The sequence below is a fragment of the Triticum aestivum genome, chromosome 3B, assembly GCF_018294505.1.
Source record: "Triticum aestivum cultivar Chinese Spring chromosome 3B, IWGSC CS RefSeq v2.1, whole genome shotgun sequence".
NCBI lineage: Eukaryota > Viridiplantae > Streptophyta > Magnoliopsida > Poales > Poaceae > Triticum > Triticum aestivum.
Window position 1 is genome coordinate 328,294,794 of NC_057801.1, and position 17,819 is coordinate 328,312,612.

The 17,819-nt window shown below is 56.0% G+C and overlaps 1 pseudogene; it reads right to left on the reverse strand.

Moving 5' to 3' along the window:
- Positions 1-345: 345 nt before the first annotated feature.
- On the reverse strand, positions 346-17,412 carry LOC123067495 (suppressor of mec-8 and unc-52 protein homolog 1-like; annotated as a pseudogene).
- Positions 17,413-17,819: the final 407 nt, after the last annotated feature.

Below are 17,819 nucleotides of genomic sequence, written 5' to 3' on the forward strand. Positions count from 1 at the left end.
TAATTTTATTTTGACTAATTCTCAAATGGATCAAATATTTCAATGATATGCAATTTAGCCATGAATATTGTGCGCAAACTAAACATCTTTTAACTGGACTATCTTAAAGAGACTGAAAAGAGAGCGCCCATATGAGAATATGCCCATATGAGAATAACAGAAGTGGTTAACGGGACAGCTGCACTATGTTACGAGTCCTCAAACACAAGGATGGACAAAAGCACGAGGATTTCCCAAATAATGCAACACTAGCTCACCACATGCAAAATATAATCTTTGACGATGCTTTGTCATGAGAACATAATATAACAGTGAAAAGCAAAGAAGTATATATCCATTGTGAATTCAAATTGGTGGTATTGTAAGAAACCTCGCAGTAGTGTCAAAAGAGGTACTCAGTATCTGAGTTCCATCACGTGAAAATGTAACACTTGTAACACCTTTGCGTGTGAACGCTCGAGGTGTCGCAAGCACTGGCCAGTTCGTATACGCCAAACCTGAAAATCAGTGAAAAGAAACAGTTAAATACGGCAATGCAATTCTTCTCTCACAAACAGACTGAATGGCTGGTGAAATAATGACCCATAATGAAGGTCTAAGAAATTAGTTGGCCACGTGTATTGACTAATGATGTACTTTTACTATGATTGTGTGGTCGAACATGATTAGATGACCAATGATACCATGCATAAATGTACTCAATATGACTTCACTCCACAGGAGGAAGAAAAAATATAGCAATTAACACATGCCGGCACGTTAATCAATCAGAACTGTAAAGAGGTCAGGCTTTGTCTCTGAGCAAACACACTTACAAGCAGTTCACATGACTACAAACACCGTGACCACTCGGAACAGTGAACTTGCAATAAATATTGCCAAGGGAGAGGGGGTGTGGCGGCATGGGGGAGAGAACAATGAGAGTACCTTAATTTTTCTATCCTGTGATCCAGATGCCAGCATCTCAGAATCTCTACTAAAATCAACACAGAGCACAGCATCCTCGTGCATCATAAAGCTTTCCTGGAAAGTATTTTCAAACAAACGTTATGCAGAACCTAACAATCTTGTCAGTATCTAAATCAAATAACACGACTTATTGATGTCCCTCAAAAGTTATTGATCTTGAATAGCTTGGCTACATGCACAATTACAGGGTTCATGTAAATTCCATGTTAAAGGCGAAAAGCTCCAATACTAGGGCCTTACATCGGCTTGATATTGAAGATCCTTTTTCAGCTTGCCGCTGACATAATGCCAGACCTGAAAATGTTAATGAAATTTAGCCATGTACGACAGAAGAGCTAACCTATAAAACACACTAGCAACCAACTTACTTCGATGATTCCATCCACTGAGCATGAAACAAGGTACTGGCCATCGGGTGAGAATCGAGCACACTCAGGGTGGGTTTTCTTCCCGAACTGAAATAAAAAAGAAAATGTCAAGTTGTAACCATGAGGAAAAGCCTGAGAACAGCAATTCTCCAGGCAGGCATGTGTTTCTATATCCTCCTTTCAGCATGGAAGTGAAGATGGTAGAATCCTTAACTACATCTTAAAGCATGTTGACATGTCCTAGTGTGTTTTGCATCGATATTTTCCAACGAATTTTGGGACCACCATAATGTCCCAATGGAAGTCAGAGTCACATGCAATTAAGCCAACGCAAAAAATATCATTAATTAGTTGTGTCAATATTCTTCTGCTGTCAACTTAAGTAAGAAATCATCATTTTAGGCTTCTGAAAGACATTGATATCAATTATCAAATATGTTTATCATTAATTTATCTTCTGCAGTTTCCAAAAATCCTGCGTGTACATGAAAAGCCAATGTAAGCTCGCTGATACAGCCACAAGATAACCTTTATTTGATGTGACAAAGTAGTAGGATATGCCTCTTCTTCGTCTTGCTTCATTGCAGCGGTTCCTCTGAACAAATCAAACTGTGTGCCAGGGGGTAACAAACCTATGCAAGAGGAACGAAAAAGGAGCTAGGATGAGTTCGCAATTGGCAATTCGGGGATCATCACAGTATCACAGGTTAAAAACGTGAGTACCTTGGTGCTGTTGCCATTTCAAAGCCTGGGTAATCAGTGCCATTAGCCGAGCTGGTGGGACTACTGAAACTTAAGCAATTGCTGACATCAGCAAGGCAGGTGAAGCGTTAGTATTAAGGATCAGAAAGGCAGAACTTCAATTGCGGCTATTATTGCAAAAGTAGGACACATGTCTATGAGCATTGTACAACTTTAAATCATCAATTAATAAGTCCCTCGTATTCAACAACACATGGAACAATAAAACTTATAATTTTAAAAAATGTTCAAGAAAAATATTCCCTCCATGGCTCCGTTTCCAAAATATAAGGTGTGTTATTGGAAAAGTCAAATTTCTCTATGTTTGACCAATCTTATAGAGAAAATATCAATATCCACAATACAGCATAATTAAGTTCATCATGATATATATAATTTATATTTTATTTATTTGGTACTGTAGATATTGATATATTTCTCTAATCTCTACTTAAGTTGGTAAAACATAGAAACATTTGACTTTTTGAAAAAAATCAGTACACCTTATATTTTGGAACACAGGAATTATGTTACATTCTGAAAGTGTAGCATATCTCAGAATCAAGAAGCACTCAAACTTCTCTACTAAGTATGAGAATCATTAACATATATGCCTCAAGAAAAGACAATCAACAGCCTAACCTTGGGCAATCTGCGCACGTCGCTTTTCCTTGGTAGATTCTTGGTAAGCCTGTTGGCAGAGTGACATCCCAGCATTTCACAGTTAAGAACAATGGCACAACAAATTAACAATAACTAAATAGCAAAGCAGGCTACCAACCTCATTCGGGTCAAAGTATGTCGGGACAAGGAGGTGCTCTTGTCGGAGTGTCGGAGTAATGGGCTACGGGTAGGCTAACCCGAGTCCCAGAACCTTTCAAAACATCGGGGCCGACTGCGCCCCTCAAGACCCCACGATGAAGAGCCGCCTCCTGGGAGGCGGCGGCGGCTGTCCCTCACAGCCGACTCTCAGGGACGGCTTCGAGTTAAGCCGACTTTTGACTGGCGACTTCGAGACAAGCCGACTCTTGGCTGGCGACTTCAAGATAAGACGATTATGGGAGTCGGCCCGCGACTCCAACCATCTCCTGCCTTCGCCACGATGGCGGGGCGGGGTACGGCCATTGCGTGGCCGTCTCTACCCTGCCTACGAGGGGCTGGCATGGCTACAATGCACCGTATCACTGGAGATCTCCATCGTGGCGCGACACTGTTGCCATGCCTGCCCTTACCTCAGCCTCAGTGGGCGGCGCACTGTGCCCACGACGGCTACCTATACGGCCCAGAGACGGCGGGACCACCCGTCAGCGGGAGAACAGAAGACGGCGAGAGCGCCCCGAAGGCGGACCCGTGGGAGTCGGCCCCTTGGAGTCGGCCGGCCCCTCCCACGGGCCCCGCACGCCATTAACCAGACAAGACGGGGAATGGCGACAGTGATCGTCTGCCAGACGGCGGCACTGTTGCCATGACCCCATGACCGAGCCAGCGTCATCAGAAGCACCGCTACAGTACCAGGCCTGTCAGCGGGGCCTGCCAGTCGGCGGGCCCCAGTAGTCGGCGGAGAAGACGGCGGTCTGAGAGACAGACGGCTGGGACCCGCACCCAGCCGGATTACCATTGTATCCCTGAGGAGGCAGGCCTATATAAGCCCCCCGGGGCACCCATGCAAGGGGGATAGCCTCTCTACTATTAGACCGATCATATAGGAAGGAGGGAGCTAGCCTTGCCCTCTCCAACCTCCAGAAAACAGCTCTAGGAGCAACCTTGTAGTCACTTTGCCATAGTGATCATGTGGAGACCCCGCAGAGCAGCAGTAGGGGTGTTATCTCATCGGAGAGCCCTGAAGCTGGGTAAGATCCGCCGGCGTGCATGTCTTCGCCTCATCCTGCTTCCGGGCACCTGCGACGTTCTACTCGCTCCCACCATGATAAGCCATCCTTTGGCATATGTCGTACCCAACCCCTGACATTTGGCACCCACTGTGGGGCGAGGTGCACCATCGTCCGGAGACCTGCTCTGGACGGGAACCCTGTTCCTCCCTGGCGAGCACAGCCAGCCCGGCACGCCAGACGAAGTCTGCGCCGACGCACTGCATGGCGCTGAGATCGCCTCCGCAGCCAGCTGCCTCGCCGAACTTGTCGGCGAGGTTTGCCTCTCCGACGAGCCTGCATCCGACGCAGGCACGGGTGGCCCCGAGAGCCTCCTTGCGGGCCTCCTCGACCAACTCCACGTCGCCAGCGAGCCTGCTGTAGACCTGGAGTCCATAGGCTCCACCGACCTGATGCTGGTCGACTCTGATACCGCGTCGCTCGACGCGTTCCCCACCAACGTGGTGGTCTACGACGAGCCGCTCCCTTGCGTAGGGAGCGGCGGAAGCACCGTCACGGAGGTTCTCGTCCTTGACCACGGCGAGCGCTCTGGCGAAGGCGTTCACGACCCGCTCGACGCGGCTCTACAAGACCTGTCCGCACCGATTCCGGGGGACGCTGACACCGAGACGCTGGAGGCACGCCGCCTTCAGCTTATCGAGGGCGCGAAGAAGCTGGCAAGCATGAGACGCTTGTCAGAAGCCTACCAACGCGAGATGGATTGCGCCGTGGGCGGCTCGCCGGCTCTGACTGGGCCTAGCCGCCTAGGCGTGGTCCGACAATGCGGCGTGGCAATCGCCAACCTGTTTGGGGCCGATCGCCCTGTGTATGCCACGCCTGCGGAGAACATCCGCGCCGCCCAAGCGGCGGCGGACGAGCTCGACAACTTCGAGGGCGAAGAGCGCCGCTTGATGACGGAGCGAGTTCAGCAGCTCCTCTACGCGGCTGCCGCGCAGAACGAAGCCGGCTGCCGCATGGAGGCGCCGCGGCGACAAAACGACGACCCGCCGCCCCGCCGAGACCAAGGCGCAACGTCTCGAACACCGACTGGCGGAGTCCGCGGAAAGAAAGACAAGGAGCCGGCTGTCAGCCACAGTCGGACTCGCATCACCATCGAGCGCAACCAAGACGGCCGCCGCAAAGCGGTGGAATGGCGGGACGACTATCTGCCTCCCCCTCCTCGCAGAGAAAGGCGAGTCTCCCCACCACCCGTAGAGCATCCGACTCTCGGCGACCGCCTTGGCCGCCGAGAAGGAGTCGGAGAGAATGACGCCCGCCACCGGATCGATCGACTCCACCGATCCCTGGCGCTGGAAGAAGAAGATGAGTTGGGTCCTCCCTGTTTCGGACCCCGCATCCAAGATGAGCCCTTTCCCAAAGGGTTCACGCTCCCCCGAGACACGCCCAAGTACACCGGCACCGTGAAGCCGGAGGACTGGCTGATGATTACTCCATGGCCGTCAATATAGCGAACGGCAACAAGCGTGTTGCCGTAAGGTATGTTCCGCTCATGCTCCACGGCACGGCCCGAACATGGTTGAACAGCCTAAAGCCCCGCAACATCAACAGCTGGGTCGACTTCACCGAGGCCTTCGTCCGCAACTTCACGAGCACGTACAAGCGACCTCCCAAGCCTCGCTAACTCTCCTTGTGCGTGCAAGGCCCCGACGATTCCACTCGCGACTGCCTCACGTGCTGGGCTGAGCTTCGAAACTCTTGCGAGGGCGTGCACGAGGTGCAGGCTATCGAGTACTTTACTGCCCGGTGCAGAGAAGGCACCCTCCTCAAGCACAAGCTCCTCTGCGACGAACTGGAGACCCTCGATGAGTTGCTAGTCACAGCAGACAAGTACGCCACAGCCGACTCCTCCATGAAGGCGGAGATTCAAGTTAGTGCAACTGGCAAAGTAGCCCCTCAGGCTCCAAGAACTCCGGCTGGGGACACCAGTCGGCGGTAGCAGCAAAGCAACCACAAGCGCAAAGCCCCACAGTCGGCTTCCAACAGCCGGCAAGTGGCGACAGTCGAAGACCAACAGCGGGAGGGGCAGCCTCCGACCAAGCGACAGAAAGGCGACAAGTCCAAATGGTTGCCGGCCTTCTCCTACGAGCAGACTCTAGATGGCCCCTGCAAGTTCCACAGCGGCGCGAAGCCGTCAAATCACACTACCCAAAAATGCCACTGGCTCACCAGAATCGCCAAGGGAGACGGCCTACTCCCTCCCCCGCCTGTTGGGCCGCCGCCTCCACCGCCGCCCCAGTAGCCGGCTGTCAGGCCAGTCGGTGCGATACAGGACGAGTACCCAGATGAGCACGGAGCCTATGTGGTGTTCACCAGTGTGGCTGACGATCGATGCAGCAGGCGGCTGCAGTAGCAAGAGGTGAACGCAGTCGCGTCAAGCACTCCAGAGTTCATGCACTGGTCCGAAAAGCCTATCAGTTGGAGCAGAGCTGATCACCCAGAGGTGATGCCGAGTCCAGGGTCCTACGCCCTGGTCTTAGGCGCCACACTCGCCACAGATAGGCGGGCCGCTCGCTTCTCGCGAGTACTGATAGACGGAGGCAGCAGTATCAACATCCTGTACAAGGATACCATGGAGAAGTTAGGAATCAAGTAAAGACAGCTTCATAGCAGCCGGACTATGTTCCACGGCATTGTTCCCGGCCTTTCCTGCTCACCAATCGGCAAGATCCTGATAGACGTCCTCTTTGGGGACAAAGATCATTTCCGCGAGAGCCAGTTTGGTTTGAAGTGGTGGACCTCGAAAGCCCGTACCATGCGTTTCTTGGCCGACCTGCTTTGGCCAAATTCATGGCGGTCCCCCACTACGCCTACCTCAAGATGAAGATGCCGAGTTCCAAGGGGATTCTAACCGTAGCCGGCGACTACAGAAAGTCATCCGCCTGCGCGGCCGAAAGCAGTCGGCTGGCTGAGTCCTTGGTGATCGCAGCTGAGAAGCGGCTTCTTGATCGGGTTGTGGTGATGGCCGGCAAGCAGCCCGAGATGTCGCCCGACCCCAAGGAGTCGGAAGCAGAAGGATCGTTCAAGCCGGCCAGAGAGACAAAGAAGATACCCTTGGACCCGGAGCACCCGGAGAGGTACGTTGTCATGGGTACAAACCTTGACAGCAAATAGGAAGGCGAGCTCGTTGATTTCCTCCGTGAGAATCGAGACATCTTCGCATGGTCCCCTAAAGACATGCCAGGTGTACCGACGGAATTCGTCGAGCACAAGTTACATGTCCGGTCTGATGTGAAGCCCGTCAGGCAGCCCTTGCGCCGCCTGTCAGAAGAGAAGAGAAGAGTTGTTGGAGAAGAGATAGCTCGGCTCCTGGCAGCCGACTTCATTATGGAAGTGTTTTTCCCAGAGTGGCTGGCCAACCTAGTCCTAGTGCTAAAGAAGAACAAGCAGTGGCGGATGTGTATCGACTACACAAGCCTCAACAAAGCCTGCCCCAAGGATCCATTCGCTCTGCCGAGAATTGATCAGGTGATAGACTCCACAGCCGGATGTGAACTGTTGAGTTTCTTAGATGCGTATTCTGGGTATCACCAGATCAAACTGAACCCGGCTGACAGATTGAAGACCGCCTTCATCATGCCGTTTGGTGCCTTCTGCTACCTGACCATGACGTTCGGCTTGAGGAATGCCGACACAACCTTTCAGCGTTGCATGCAGAAGTGCCTCCTCAAGCAACTCGGCAGAAATGCCCACGTATACGTGGATGATCTAGTGGTGAAGACGGAAAAGCGTGGAACACTATTGGAAGACCTCAAGGAAACCTTTGAGAATCTGTGCCGATTCCAGATCAAGCTCAACCCCGAGAAGTGCATCTTCGGAGTACCAGCCGGCCAACTCCTTGGCTTCCTGGTCTCTGAATGCGGCATAGAGTGCAACCCTGTGCAGATCAAGGCCATCGAGAGCATGGAAGCACCCAGACGACTGCTAGATATACAAAAGTTCACCGACTGTTTGGCATCCGTCAGCCGATTCATCAGTCGGCTGGGCGAGAAGGCTCTCCCCTTATATCAGCTCATGAAGAAGACGACCTTTTTTGAGTGGACTCCCAAGGCGGACGAAGCTTTTCTCCAACTAAAGAAAATGTTGACTACGCCCCCTGTGCTGGCGGCCCCGACTCCCAAAGAGCCCATGCTCCTGTACATTGCCGCCACCAGTCGGGTAGTCAGCACAGTTATGGTAGTTGAGCGCAAGGAGGAAGGCAAGGCGCTACCTGTCCAGAGACCGGTATATTACCTGAGCGAGGTACTGTCGACCTCCAAGCAGAACTATCCCCACTACCAGAAGATGTGCTACAGCGTGCACTTTGCCACCAAGAAATTGAAGCCTTACTTCCAGGAGCATCCAATCACTATGGTCTCCACAGCCCCACTTGCCAAGATCATCGGAAGCCGAGATGCTTCTGGCTGAGTGGCCAAGTGGGCCATCGATCTGGCTCCCTACACCATCTACTACCAGCCCCGCACTGCCATCAAGTCGCAAGCACTGGCCGACTTCCTCGTCGACTGGGCCGAGACCCAGTACCTGCCGCCAGCGCCCGACTCCACTCATTAGCGGATGCATTTTGACGGCTCCAAGATGCGCACCGGCTTGGGAGCCGGCGTCGTCCTCACTTCCCCCAAGGGCGACAAGCTCCGATATGCACTGCAGATCCATTTTGCCGCCTCCAACAACGTCGCTGAGTACGAGGCGCTCATTCACGGGCTCCGTCTTGCCAAAGAACTCGGCATTCACCGGATCCTGTGTTATGGCAACTCCGACTTGGTGGTCCAGCAGTCATCTGGCGATTGGGACGCCAATGATGCAAACATGGCGAGCTACCGTTTCCTTGTGCAGCAACTCAGTGGATACTTCGAGGGGTGCGAGTTCCTCCACGTGCCAAGGAATGACAACGACCAAGCAGACGCCTTGGCATGAATCGGCTCCACCCGCCAAGCAATACCATCCGGCGTCGCCCTTCGGTGCCTCCTCAAGCTGCCTGTCAAGCCTTCACCAGAATCAGACTCCATCTTTGTGCCGGCTCCACACGAAGAAGTCGGATCTGACTCCAAGAGCACTCCAGTCGAAGCCGGCCCGGAGACTTCAGAACCTGGCCCGGAGACTGCGGTAACCAAACCGATGACTCCGGAACTCGGCCCGGGGACTGCTCGAGTCGGCCCGGGGACTTGATCAATCCAGTAAGCGGCTACGGACTCCAACCCGCTGCCTCCTAGCCCAGCCGCCCTCGTCCAAGTCGCAGTACTGGTAGTCAAAGAAATAGTAGCACCCTCATGGGCACAGTCCATCCTCAAGTTCCTGGTGAGCAAAGAACTGCCGATTGATGAAACCTTGGCTCGGCAAGTGCAACGCCGAGCGACAACCTACACCATAGTCAACAGAGAGTTGGCCAGGCGCAATGTCACTTGTGTCTACCAGCGTTGCGTCGAGCCAGAGCAAGGCCAAGCAATTCTTGGAGACATCCATGAAGGCGAGTGCGGCCACCATGCGGCTTCAAGAGCTCTCATCGCCAAAGCCTTCCGGCACGGTTTTTTCTGGCCAACCGCCCTAGAAGAGGCCAAAGAATTAGTCCAAAAATGCAAAGGGTGCCAGATGTTCCGCTCCAAGCCACATCAGCCGGCTTTCGCACTCAAGACTATCCTTATCGCCTGGCCTTTTGCGGTTTGGGGCCTGGATATGGTGGGACCATTCAAAACAGCCCGAGGCGGCCTAACTCACTTACTCGTTGCGGTGGACAAATTCACCAAGTGGATAGAAGTAAAGCCATCAAGAAGTTGAATGGTCCGACTGCAGTGACTTTCATCACCGACATCACGACTCGGTACGGCATACCACACAACATCATCACCGACAACGGCACAAACTTTGCCAAAGGTGCCTTGGCCCGCTTCTGCGCGACTCAGGGCATCCGACTGGACTTAGCGTCCGTTGCCCATCCACAGTCAAACGGCCAGGTAGAGTGAGAAAACGGCCTCATCATGTCTGGCATCAAGCCTCGACTGGTCGAGCCACTGGAGCGTTCGGCCGGCTGTTGGCTTAATGAGTTGCCAGCCGTCCTATGGAGTCTGCGCACGACTCCAAACAAGTCAACCGGCTTCACACCCTTCTTCCTCGTCTACAGTGCTAAAGCCGTCATCCCAACGGACATAGAGTTCGGATCTCCGCGAGTCACCATGTACACCGAGGAAGAAGCAGAAGAAGCACGTCAAGATGGTGTCGATCTGCTGGAAGAGGGCCGGCTGTTGGCACTCGGCCGGTCCAGCATCTACCAGTAGAGCCTGCGCCGATACTACAATAGGAAGGTCAGGCCGAGATCTTTCCAAGAGGGCGACCTTGTGCTCCGGCTGATCCAGCGAACAGCCGGCCAGCACAAGCTGTCGGCGCCTTGGGAAGGCCCCTTCATTATCAGCAAGGTGTTGGGAAACGACTCCTACTACATGATCGACGCTCAGAAGCCCCGAGCACGCAAGAGGGACGACTCCGGCAAAGAGACGGAGCGCCCATGGAATGCAAATCTTCTCCGAAGATTTTACAGTTGATGCAGTATGTATCACGCTACCCTTTGTATTAAAATATCAAGACTTCGGCCCCCCCGAGACGAGCTCGGGGACTGCCACCTTTTGTCATCTGTATGATAAGAATTATGCCTTCAAGTACATTACTCTTTGTTATGCCACTTGGCACCGGGCTCGACTAGTCGGCCCGGGGACTCGCCGTCTCGCGCTATGAAATGCTTCCCGCAGTCAACAAGTAGTGTGTGGCGCCTAGGCCATCTCCTGTCAGAAGTCGCAGCTCGCAGAGCGATTGTTTGGTAGGCAGGAGTAAGGAAGAACGGGCGCCCACACGAAAAATGGCTAAGGACCCAAAGCACAAACATAGCCTAAGACGGCTTCCAGCCTCTCTCAAGCAAAGCCGACTCATGAATAGTCGGCTTGCCGCTTTCTTCTAGCCTCTCCTAAGTGAAGCCGACACGTAAGTAGTCAGCTTGCCGCTTTCTATTCGACTAGTTAAAAAGACTCTAAATGGCCAAGTACTTGCCTTCCCAAAGAAGCCAAGCGTTCGATCCAGTGGCAGTCCGCAGAGCGGTTGTCTGGCTGGCAAGGCGGTGACTAAGGGAAGGCAGCAAAGGAAAAAGCCAAAAGAGCAATGAGCAAGGAAAGATAGAACTCGGATAAATATTTACATAACATAGGCCCTTGGCCGAATCTTCAAGTAGAAGTTCAAAATACACCCCACGGGTGGAATTGTTCGAATTAACAAAGTTCTTTAAAGACTACTAAGGCAGATAAAATGAAGGCAAAGACGGCAGCCTAGGAGGCGGCATCCGGGTTCAGAGGGTCAGAGGAGACGGCGATGTCAGGCGCCGGGGCGGCCGGCTGGGCAGTCTCGGCTTGATTGTCTCCGGCGGCAGCCGCCCTCTCCGGACGCGGCTCGTTGCTGGAGGCGCGGTCGAGCTGAGGCCGGTCGCCCGTTCCGTCTTCTGGCGCCTCCGTCTCACCTTCGTCCTCCGCCTCGCCTTCCTCCTCGGTGCTGGAAGCAATCACCGCCGCCGAGTCCTCGTCGTAATCCGGGTTCATCCCGAACCACTCCGGCGGCGCCTTCCTGCCGTCTTCGGCCCGATCAGGGACGAAGATGCTGGTGTCGGCATAGTCGGTGATCGCTGCAGCACGAGCGACGAGGGCGTCTTCCACGGCTACCAGCTCCGCCTGGGCCTCTGACCGGAACGCGGCCAGACGGTCCAGGTCCAGCCCTGGATACCACGCCTTGACGAATTCCAAGGCCCGGCGCGCTCCAGCCTGGGACGAGGAACCCTTCAAAGCCTCAAGACGAACGGCTGCGACCTCCAGCCAGTCGGCAGTTTGACTGGCAGTGCGCAGAACCGGCATGTCCGGCCACAGGGCGGCAATGGCCTGGGCGCCGGCACGCTGAAGCCGACGCAGCATCCGATGGGCCGGCCGCAGACGAGCCTGGATGCTCAGAATCTGCTCGTCGAGGGTCAGGGGGGCGTTGGCGGCAATCTCCGCACCATCTGCCCTTCGCGCCTCGCGATCTGCCTCGATGGCCTGAGTGGCCGCCTGCGAGTGGCCAGGGAAAAAGTCTATCAAGACAAAAAAGAAGCAAGTCAGAATCAGGAGTCGCCCGACCCGCAGTCGGTGGCTCAAAGAAAGTAAAGAAACTCACCGTTGATGATGTCCTCAATCTCATGAAAACCGGAAGTCAGCTGCGCCTCCTTGTCGGTCCAGGAGGAGCGCTCGCTCTCGAACTCGGCCAGGAGCGCAACCTCTTTCTTCTCTGCCTCATCCTGCGCCTTCTTCAGCAGCTCCTTTTGCTCTGCCAGCTGCGCAGCCAGCAGATCACGCTCCGCAGCGAGCTTGCTGCACTCCTTCCCTTTGGCACGCAAGGTGGGTGTTGGCCTCGTCTAACTTCTGCCGAAGAGTGGCGTTGGCCTCTGAACAATAAAAAAGAAAGACATTAAGTCATCAACAAGAAAGTCGCTGAGAAGATCCGGCCCGACTGCGTAGCAGTCGGCCCGAATCTTGGGGACTACAGCCCGCGGGTGCGCCAGCGCGCCCCCGCGAAGAAGAAGGAAGACTCACTCCGACTCTCTGACAAGTCGGTAGTCCGCTTGCCCAGCTCCTCAACATTGCCGTTGAAGGCAGTGATGCGGAGGTTGTGGTACTCCTGCAATAAGAATTTTTAGATGAAGATAAGTATCAGAACTCGCCAGAAGGAGTTCCGGGCCGCCTGCTCAGCAGCCGACCCGAAACTCGGGGACTACATCCAGTGGTTGCACTGGCGCGCCCCCACAGAGAAGAACAAAGAAAAGCAAAGTCAAAAATGAAGCATACCCGGAGGGCTACTCGCGACGCCAGGTGCGCCTTGGTGCAGCTCTGGATGGCGTCGCCTTCGGCTCGCAGCTTCGCTTGGACGTCCAGAAGCGCCTGGTTCAGTGGGCCCGTGCCGCCTCCTCGCACCCACCCAACGGGCATGGCGCTCGTCGCCTCGGCATCTGGGATGGCCGAGCTAGCGGCGCCGGTCTCCAACGGGCGTGGCACCGAAGTCGCCTTCTCGAGGCGGCGGCGTACTAGCGAGGCAACTTGAAGGAGCAGCCTCGCCACGGACTCGTCCTCAGTCGGCGGCACCGGCGGGCCTGCCGGCTATTTACCTTGCGCACCCCCAGACGGCGGCGGAGGCGGCAGTGGCGGCACGATTGTGTCCGACATGGAGCCATCGCCGCTCTCCCTCTCCATGACGGGGTTCCCGCCGCCGTCTTCCCCAGTCTGCCCCGTGAACTCCGGGGGCGGCCGCGTGGAGTTCAGCGGGATAAAGAGCAATGCCGACTGGAGGAGCGCCACCTCCTCAGCTCGCCGGCTTGCCGCCACGGTGGCTTCAGCCTCGTCCAGCTTCCTCTGGGTGGAGGCAGCCGCCTTCTTGGCTTCCGCCTTCTCTAGACGGGCGGCTTCGTCCTCTTCGCGCTTCTCCCGCACGTTCCGCTTCGTCGCCTTCCGAAGGTCGGCGGCGGGATCTATCCGCCGAGTACTGGCGGAGGTCTCTGCTGACCCCGTGACAGAGGCGGCGGCGACCCTCTCGAAGGTGAGGGGAGCCCTGAGGCGAAGAAAGCATGTAAAAGATTTGGACAAAAATCCACCAAGAGCGAGACAAGTCAAGAGCGGAGGCACTTACGCGGAGACCAGTGGCGGCTTCTTCACTTCCTTGCGGAAGCGGTTGGCCTTCGCGATCGCCTCCTCCCTCTGAGTCGCGGAGGCCGCCCCCTTGAGCTTCTTCGGCCGGCCGCCAAGAAAGCTCGGCCCGGCCCGGCCCGGCCTTGACCACCCAAGCCAGCGGTAGAACTCGCGCTCGGCTGGCCGGCCCTTGATTGGTGGCGTGGGGCGGCTTCCCCCTCGGCATCGTCATCAGGCCAGTCAGCAAAGGTGGCCGACGGCCTGAAGCCTCCTCCTCCTCCTCCTTCGGCGTCGGCCTCCATCGCCGCGGCCCCCAAGTCCGGGTCGTTGATGTCGCTCTCCGCTCGATCGGGGACGAACTGGCGGGCCGAGCCCGCAGTGCCGGCTGAAGGCTGGATGAGGGGGTTCTGACTCAAGAAAAACCAAAAAGATTAGAAGTCGGATTCGGCTGCAAAGAAGAAGAAAGACGACTTACGACAGGCGGGGGGTTGGCGCGTGAGTACGGCTCCTTGCCGAACTGCCAAGTCGCCACGAGGTTATAGTTTGAGATATAGTTCACCATGTCCGCCACCTCCGCGTGGGGCATGTCCTTGGAACAAAGCCGACTCGGATCCCGGTGGCCGCTCATCTGATAGATCAGATGAGGTCGGCCTTGAAGCGGGAGGACTCGCCGCGCCACGAAGGCGGCCAGCAAGTCGGACCCGGTCAAGCCCTCCGACTGCGTCAGAACTTGGAGTCGCGCGACGGCGGTGGCACCAGCGGGAGTCAGCGTCTTGACCTGGTGGGACCAGTTGGGGAGCCTCCCAGCCGGTGCGCCGGCTTCGAAAGGCGGCAGGTTGACCCAGTCGCCGTCTGCGGCGACGTTCTTCGCATAGAAGTAAGAACACAGCCACATCTTCACCGACTTGATCAGCGGGATGGCGGGGAATGGATTGTCGGCCACCGACCTCCGCATCACGATGAATGCGCCGCACTGGGCCGGCACGCCGGCGACGTGCGTGCCAAGCTTTGACTGAAAAAACTCTCCCCACAGTTCGATTGTGTGGAGAACGCCAAGGAAGCCTTCGCACAAGGTGGTGAAGGCCGCTAGCAGCACCACCGTGTTCGGGGTGAGGTGGTGCGGCTGGAGCCCGTGGAACTCCAAGAAGAAGCGGAAGAAGCCGCTCGCCAGCAGCCCCAGGCCGCGCAGGAGGTGCGAGCGGAATACGACCCGCTCGCCCTCCTCTGGCGCCGGCAAGATTTCCCTCTCCAGCGCGGCACGGGCATGCACTAGGTCCATGCCGGGGAGGCTACGCGTCTTGCGGAGGAACTTGATGATGTCGTCGTCCACCTCGGAGCTGTCCCAAACGCCGAAGCGCACGACAGCGGGTGTGGCGGTGGAGGAAGAGCTCATCGTCGCAAGCGTGGTGTACCTCGGTGCGGCGGCGGCGAGAGGAAGAAGAGGCAAGAAGGAAGCAAGGGGAGTAGGGGAGATGGGCGCGCGTGCTTTGCCGCTCCCTTCCTCCCGCCTACTTATAGGCTCATAGGGCTGAGAAGCCGATGGGGCGGGCGTGGGATTAACTGCACCCCGGCCCCCACGCCCCCCACGATTTACCACATGCAGTAACTGCGTGAAGTTACGGTGAGGGAACCCCAACCGCCCGCACGACCGCAGCAAATCCGCTCACGTGCCGAGGCACGTTAGTGGCGGGCCCCCGCCTGAGGTCCTGTCCTGTCGCGCGCGTGGGTGGGCAGACTGACCTCGACACATGGCGCCACACGACTGACCCGCAACGGGCGGCTGCCCGGAAGCTTATCAGCCACGCCGCCTGGACCCCGCCGCGACGTTCAAACCCTCTAAGAGGAAAGACGGCCTTCTGCGAGTCCGACTCCAGCTAGTCGGCCTGGAGGAAGACGGCGAGCGAGGCCGAGATTCCACCCCCGGAGAGATGAAACTGTTGAGGCTCCCCGGCGCGTCTCCCGCGGCGCCTCACCAGCTTCGGGGACTACTATCAGAGTAATGGGCCACGGGTGGGCTAACCCGAGTCCCAGAACCTTTCAAAACATCGGGGCCGACTGCGCCCCTCAAGAACCCACGATGAAGAGCCGCCTCCTGGGAGGCGGCGTCGGCTGTCCCTCACAGCCGAGTCCCAGGGACGGCTTCGAGTTAAGCCGACTTTTGGCTGGCGACTTCGAGACAAGACGACTCTTGGCTGGCGACTTCAAGATAAGACGACTATGGGAGTCGGCCCGCGACTCCAACCATCTCCTGCCTTCGCCACGATGGCGGGGCGGGGTACAGCCATTGCGTGGCCGTCTCTACCCTGCCTACGAGGGGCTGGCATGGCTACAGTGCGCCGTATCGCTGGAGATCTCCATCGTGGCGTGGCACTGTTGCCATGCTTGCCCTGATCTCAGCCTCAGTGGGCGGCGCACTGTGCCCACGATGGCTACCTATACGGCCCAGAGACGGCGGGACCACCCGTTAGTGGGAGAACAAAAGACGGCGAGAGCGCCCTGAAGGCGGACCTGTGGGAGTCGGCCCCTTGGAGTCGGCCGGCCCCTCCCACGGGCCCCGCACGCCATTAACCAGACAAGACGGGGAATGGCGACAGTGAATGTCTGCCAGACGGCGACACTGTTGCCATGACCCCATGACCGAGCCAGTGTCATCAGAAGCACCGCTACAGTACCAGGCCTGTCAGCGGGGCCCGCCAGTCGGCGGGCCCCAGTAGTCAGTGGAGAAGACGGTGGTCTAAGAGACAGACGGCTGGGACCCGCACCCAGCCGGATTACCATTGTATCCCTGGGGGGCAGGCCTATATAAGCCCCCTTGGGCACCCATGCAAGGGGGATAGCCTCTCTAGTATTAGACCGATCATATAGGAAGGAGGGAGCTAGCCTTGCCCTCTCCTACCTCCAGAAAACAGCTCTAGGAGCAACCTTGTAGTCACTTTGCCATAGTGATCATGCGGAGACCCCGCAGAGCAGCAGTAGGGGTGTTATCTCCTCGGAGAGCCCTGAAGCTGGGTAAGATCCGCCGGCGTGCATGTCTTCGTCTCATCCGCTTCCGGGCACCGGCGACGTTCTACTCGCTCCCACCATGATAAGCCATCCTTTGGCATATGTCGTACCCAACCCCCGACACGGAGGTATCGTTTGGGTTCCTCCTGTTTCATGACCCCCATCACATGTGTCTGGCAAAGGATTGCACGGGCCATGTTCAGCTCATGGAGCTCTGCCATCTCAAGCACAATCTGCTCGTAGAGGTCCTCAAGCTTCTTGCGCGGCAGCTTCAGCTGGGCAACCTGCGGCAGCACGGCATCCCAACGCCCAACATTAATGTCGGCAGTGAAGGTATCCATGCTGTCCACCGTGTTGAGCAAGACCTGGCATTCATTCTGCAGGGTCTGGAACATCTGATGAAGCGAGTTTTCCTTGCAGAACTGCAGCATTATCTTCACCACGCTGCATCAATGGATGAAAGAAGCAAATCAAACCCCAGCTTTCCAGATTTTCCTCTTCAAAATAAGTTACAACAGTACTAGTATAGATTTAGCAAACATCATGGAAATCACAATCTCCCGCTTCACTGTGTAAGCCGCAGATGGGCTTCAGAAACATTAAGCACTAGAGGGGTTCGTGTGAGAATGGGCGGATTCAATAAAAGGAGCGTAGGGTTTAGGGTTCTTTGGTTGCCTTCGTTGCCGTAAGGTGTAGGGCACGAAAAGAAAGAAGGATTTGTACGTACTCGCGAGCCTCGTTCTCTAGGGTGGACGTCGAAGACGCCATCTGCGGCTCCTGCGGGTGGCAGCATGCGGGCACCAAGTCTGAGGCAGCGGCCGGAGAAGAACGGGAGGAGGTGGCGGTGGCGGTGGCGGTGGCGATGGCGAAGGAGATGACAGGGATTTTGGTTGTAGGCCAAAGCTCGATAGCGAGGAGAGTCTACTTGATGGGCCTCGTGAATATTACTTTGGCCCATAATGAGTCTGTACATCAAGACATAATTGGACTTGAGCATCTCCAATCGACAGGACTGTCTCCAAAAAAAAAATCTCCAAACGTCAGGGAATTTTTTTTGGAGTAGCACACTTTCTTAGGGGAGCAACTAGTTAGGACAAATCTAATGCAGATCACCAAACGAACATCAAGAGCCAGCCAGGCGAGACCATCCAACTAGAGTCAAAAAAAAGTGGACA